Source organism: Hibiscus syriacus, unplaced genomic scaffold (genome assembly GCF_006381635.1).
Source record: "Hibiscus syriacus cultivar Baekdansim isolate YM2019G1 unplaced genomic scaffold, ASM638163v2 tig00110458_pilon, whole genome shotgun sequence".
NCBI lineage: Eukaryota > Viridiplantae > Streptophyta > Magnoliopsida > Malvales > Malvaceae > Hibiscus > Hibiscus syriacus.
In genome coordinates this window covers 745,147-752,010 of record NW_024062745.1, presented here as the reverse complement: position 1 = coordinate 752,010, position 6,864 = coordinate 745,147, and the positions used below count along the sequence as shown (strand labels likewise).

Genomic DNA, 6,864 nt, shown 5'->3' with positions numbered 1-6,864 from the left:
AAACATACTTTATATATATATATATATTATATACAATAAAAATATCTATTATATCTATAACTAATTATATACTTAATATACATTATGTTATTTTTTTTCATATTTTCATGTTACCAGGAAGCTATTTCATAGACGAGCCGTTTATTTTTTCTTCTCGTGAATTATATTTTTATATCAATAGGGACAAAATTTCTTAAACTCCAATCAACTAAGTGTATTGTATCGATATTTTTAAGTAATATACATGAAAATACATGTTTATTCCTTATTAACATTAACGCCGTTACAAATATAACTCATACATTCTAATAATCGTTACTCAAACATCTTTATTTTTTACCATGAACCTACTTTGAGTGTTTAATTCACTCTAACTACAAGGGCATCAGATAAAATTGGAATGATACAGAGAAGATTAACATTGTCCCTGTGTAAGGATGACACGCACAAATCGAGAAGCAAGTCTAGAGTATCAGTAATGGCATCCGTCTGATTAATTTGATTTTTCTAGTTGGTATATATATATATTATTAGTATTCGGTATAAACCTTTCTTAGACATAGTTGTAATAAGTTAGCTTATGACAGTAATAATGGATATTCGTTAGAGCGTGGGATAAATAGTCTTATTAATGTATGTTTAGTTATAAAATAATGAATTGTAGTTCAATTGGTAGAACTAGATTAAATCAGTACTCGAATTAATTTTAGTTTAAGCAGTTTTTAGGCAGTTATAATGTACACTTTGTAGTTATGAACTACTAGATTTCTATCTAAAAATAAACTTAGATTGAATATCGAGTAATTAGAAATGTGTTTTATATGTTTAAATGAATTATAGTTTATTATTCAGCAATAATAGTTTTAATAAAATAAATTTTTACTGGTTTTTAACAAAGAATGTTTTGTAAGTTTCATGTGATATCTTTAATTTGTGTTCGGTGATGCATACAGAAAGAGGGCTTTACATTTATTCTATTTTTGATCGAAAACTAAAAAGAAATGAATGAAAAGTAAAAGTTACTAACTCAACCAAATCCATAGAAAAAGATTCATAAAAAAATATTGTTATTCAAATTAAATAAATTCGTTGAAATTATATTTGATAAAAATATTTCTTATTTATATAGTTATTTATATAATATTGTTTTTTACATCATCTTGAAACATATATTAATAGATTTTTTATAAATTCTAAATATATTTCTAATTCTATCTACAGGTGAGGTGAAGAAAAGTGAATACTTTTGCCTCTTAGTGAGTCTAGAATCCATAACCTAAAGGAATATAAGAGAACAAATATGAGCAGTTTGACCAACCAGTCAAATATATTTTCTCAACATGAATTTTTTTTGAAATTATAAAACCATTACTAGATTTGTGGTGAGGTCAAATGTGTATTATATGTGAGGCCAAAGTGAATATATTATAAAGAAGGTTTATGTAATGACCTAAATCTCATATTAGAAGTTTTGGACTAACCCTACATGGTTTTGGATAAACCCAATAGCCTTATGGGAAAGTTAGGACCAAGTTTATTTTCAATTAGGCTTGGTTTGATTCCAAATAGACCTAAAAATGGCATTTTTAATCTTGGAGCAATAAAGAAGGGTCAAGAAAGTAATTATCTCATTTTTTGGCCCCAAAGGCTGATTTCTTTAATTGCTTAATTGCTGGTAATATAATTAGCTGAGCTACCTTCCCTTCTTATTTTTTTCATCTTTTTGTCTTTAACCTCTTTTCTCTCTATTTTATTCTTCCTCTTCAACTATAAACCAACAAAGGTGATAGCTTTGTGGTCATGCAAGTCTAGTACGAAAACACCAAGATAAGAGTTGTAATCTCTAGGGGCGGAACATCATGGGGGCTTAGCCCTCGCAAATAATTTTTTAAGTATTAATTAATATTAAAATATATTTATTTTAAAAAATAAATAAAGAAAAATTTATCAGGCCCCTTCAACTAAAATAATTTATTTATGAAAAATAAAAAATATTTTAAACCCTCCATAATAAATTTCTAGTTCCGTCCCTGGTAATCTCCTCATCCTAAATTTCATTTTAAGCTCCTAAAATCAAGTTTTGGCTATAGTAGCTATAACTGAGGGTTTTAGTGGGAGGTTTAGAAAACTATAAGTTTTCAACTTTTTTTTATATATTGATTCAAGCTTTTGGAAGTGTTTTTAACTCCACTCTAAGTTCCTAAATGAGTTAGTAATTCATTTTCCTTGTCTATGATTAACCAAAGAGCTTGGAGAAAGTTCTAAGACCAAAGGAAAAGAGAAGTTGATTTTTGGTTGAGTGAGAACATTTATTCTAGCCTCCTGATAGTAAGCCAATACATTTTAACATTTCTATACCACTTTTGATTCATTAGATGTATTAGTTAGCTTGTAACACCCTAATTCGTACCCGACCCGGATACGAGTCTGAGGTGTCACATTGACTTTTCAAAACAATTACTTTTTCAAAAGAAGGACATTTCTAGCTTTTATTAAATCAAAATGCATAAGTTAAACAATTTAACTCAAGGAGTTTGCAAAACTTATCATAGCAATAGAATTCCAATCCTTTAACTACATGCCAACTAGATTCTATATGACAAATTACTTATTATTCATTTTTTCTTCTGATCTGACCTTCGATAAGGAGAAGATGACATGTCTTGCTCCTCTTCTCTTCTCGATTTTCGGAACCTATGTGTAAGACACTTACACGCTAAGTCATAGACTTAGTGAGACATGTAAATACATATGCAACTAATAATGCATGTACATATCATATAATACACATCCTACTTACATACATAATTAAACCATTACAAACATGCTTATCATCACTTATTTTATTATCACTAATTCCTTCCTATCATATGAGCATATACTTAACATGAACATATTATATAATCTCTAAGCCACCTCAATACATGAACAATTATTATGATCATATCATGCACAAACACATAGCTTCGCATATCACAATTACACATATGCACTTGTTATTATTATTATTATATGATCCTAACTTATCACTTATACATGTCATATATCACATATACCATTTAACGAGAAACACACATATCATCATATCAAATTATTTATTCTTTTTAAAGCCCATGCAAACTTTTGAGAACTTAAGGTATGTGAGTACATAGAGGTTGTGCACATATGTTGTCACCACAGCTCGTATAATTCCCACTAGGGGCGCGTAGAATTTGTCCCATAGGACCACTATGTCCCGAAGGACCACATTGAACACATATGTCCCGAAGGACCACGTAGAACCCTCGACTCTTGGCATGCCAACTATACCCCTAGCTCTCATACACATAACATGGGCATTATTACTATATTATCACATTTTCACATATTCATATCATATACACATATAAGCTCAAGGCTTCTTATCACATATATCGTGTAATACTCACTTGGAGTTTCATATATTCTTATCACATATCTCATATCACAAGTTCTTGTATTTATATAACATGACATCACGTAGCTCATATCACGTTTTCATATGATTTCACATTCACATATCACTTGGCTTGTTCCTTGTTCTTATATATTCTCATATACATATAAACACATATTTTCTCATCTTATAACTTATATTACATATGAATGTAATCTTATGACTTATTATCAAATAACTTAGGTAACATTCTTGTATTGTTTCATAGATCATTATCACATAAATGCATATCACATAACATGTAATGCAAGCAAGACACATTCACATAGTATACAATCCTAATCATACCTCGACTCATGCTATCATATATTCATATAAATCACATACCTTTATTCACATAGATCATATGCACTTAACAACTAGACACATGCCTTTATTCATATACATCTACATCATAACACTACATGTTTATATCCCAATATCCATATATCTTACAATCAGAATTAGACTTATCACAAGTCTTAATTCCCTTACGTAATATCAATCATAAAACATGTACTCACCTGGGTCTCAATGGACACCATCAAGTTCTCGTTCTTTCTTACAAATCTTACTCTATCGACCTATCCGAACATTGCTTTCGATCAATGTCTATATATTCATGTATTGATACATATCAGTATTCCAATTGATATACTCTAATCTTTTATTTCTTAGACTAAAGGAAAGATCTATTTCTATTTTCCCTTTGAAGTGTATCGGTACACAATATAGTGTATCGGTACATTTCTTAACGAGTGTATCGATACACTACCTATGTATCGATTTACAAATTACATTCGAAAGTTTTTCATGTTCAAAGGGGTAGCGATACACTCCTTAATGTATCGGTACACTTTGAACATATTCCCAAATTTTATTCTTGATGTATCAGTACCTATTGAATGTGTACTGATACACACCAGCTCAGATATGAACTTTAAGCACAAAATTCACTTCATTTTATCTCAATTGTGTCATATTGCAACCCTTTTCATATCCTTAGCTTATATACACCTACTTAAACTAATTATTACTCATTTACCACCTCCTAAACCTCAAAATCCTATCATCCATATGAAATTCAAGAATTACACCAACTTTGCAACATGTTCTAAATCCAATTCTAACACTTCATATTCCTTAATTAGGTTAATGAAAAGTCAAATTCATCAATAAAACTTCAAAAACCTCTTTATATTAAAAATTCATTTCTTAACCCTTAATCAATTTTCTTTTCTAATTTTCGTTTCTTAATCTTTTAAGCTTATATAAGCTTTCTTTAAGCTTATATAACACTCAAAGAGTAAAACCCAACTCAAACATTCAAGAATTAACCATCAAAATTAAAACTCACCTTTGAGGCTTGAGCTTAAGCACACGGGAAGAAGGAAGGAAGAAGAAGAAGAAGAAGAAAAGTTCCAGATAACTCTTCAAGGCCCACATGCTTCATTCTTATTAAGGGGAAAATATCTTTTAAGCTTAAATTACCATAATGCCCCTCGCTCATTCCATAATTACAATTTAACCCGACAATGAAATATTCCTATTTCAATCTTTGAACTTTTCAATTTTCCTAGATTGATCCCTAAATTTCATATCACAATACACCTATCATTTTTCATATCCTTCATTCATATCCCTGATCATCAATCTTTATAACATTTTAATAACTTGATAGTCAACACTCCTTACAAAAATCTTAAACTTTGAAAAATCCTTGTTCGAATCACAATACACATATCATTTTTCATCATCTTAAACTTTTTATAAATCCATAACTTCTTTCAACTTACCTAACTGCACTCTTATCAATATACGTTACAATTCCCTTGTTTCAATTCATAAACTCTATCTCCATATATTTTATACACTTATCACTGATGCACTTATTCTTGAACTCTTCTACAAATACTCACCACACCCTTTGATCTTTTTAACGTTCTTATGGTGACACTTGTTCACCATATTCTATCTTATCCACGCACTAACAAAACTACTCCATATTGATTTTCTGATTCAAAACAATGAAGATATTCTATCATTATTCTAATATGATTTCAACTTTCTGAAATCAATCTTTGATCTTATGAGGCACTTCCTGAGGTGTCCGCTATTCATCCTGTCTGGCCAGGGCAAGTGAATTGCTATCACCATCGGGTTTACCTCTCACTTCATTTTGAAATCATCATAATCATACTTCTATTATAACTTGACAATCTAATTCTATTAGCAAGACAACATACTCCTTACACTATCAGATCAGAAATTTTCACTCTATGTTGGTATGTACACATTTTTAAAACTCTTTTACCTTCAGTTTAAGCCTAGAATCGACTAAACCTTAGCTCTGATATAATTAAATGTAACACCCAACCCGAACCGACCTGGATATGAGTCTGAGGTGTCACATTGACTTTTCAAACCAATTACTTTTTCAAAATAATGACATTTCTAGATTTTATTAAATCAAAATGCATTAGTTACACAATTTAACTCAAGGAGTTTACAAATCTTATTAGAGCAATACAATTCTAATCTTTTAACTATATGCCAACTAGATTCTACATGACAAAATAAATATTATTCATTTTTCTTCTGATCTGACCTTCGGTAAGGAGAAACTGACATGTCTTGCTCCTCTTTTCTTCTATTCTCGCTTTCCAGAATCTACATGTAAGACACTTACACGCTAAGTCATAGACTTAGTGAGACATGTAAATACATATGCAATTAATAATGCATGTACATATCATATAATACACATCCTACTTACATACATATTTAAACCATTAATAACATGCTTATCATTACTTATTTTATTATCACTAATTCCTTCCTATCATATGAGCATATACTTAACATGAACATATTATATAATCTCTAACCACCTCAATACATGAACAATTACTATGATCATATCATGCATAAACACATAGCATCTTATATCACAATTACACATATACACTTGTTATCATTATTATCATATGATCCTAATTTATCACTTATACATGTCATATATCACATATACCATTTCACGAGAAACACACATATCATCATATCAAATTATTTATTCTTTTTAAAGCCCATGCACACTTCTGAGAACTTAAGGTATGTGAGTACATAGAGGTTGTACATATATACTATCACCACAGCTCGTATAATTCCCACTAGGGGCGCGTAGAATTTGTCTCGTTGGACCACTATGTCCCGAAAGACCACATAGAACACATATGTCCCGAAGGACTACGCAGAACCCTCGACTCTTGGCATGCCAACTATACTCCTAGCTCTCATACACATAACATGGGCATTATTAATATAATATCACATTTTTCTCATAGTCATATCATATACACATATAAGCTCAAGGCTTCTTATCACATATATCGTGTAATACTCACTTGGAG

At 30.1% G+C, this 6,864-nt stretch overlaps 1 non-coding gene across 1 annotated transcript; it reads left to right on the top strand.

Moving 5' to 3' along the window:
* Window positions 1-367: 367 nt before the first annotated feature.
* Window positions 368-473, top strand: LOC120126628. The gene has a single exon (XR_005516474.1). It is a non-coding gene; the product is annotated as a U6 spliceosomal RNA (small nuclear RNA).
* Window positions 474-6,864: the final 6,391 nt, after the last annotated feature.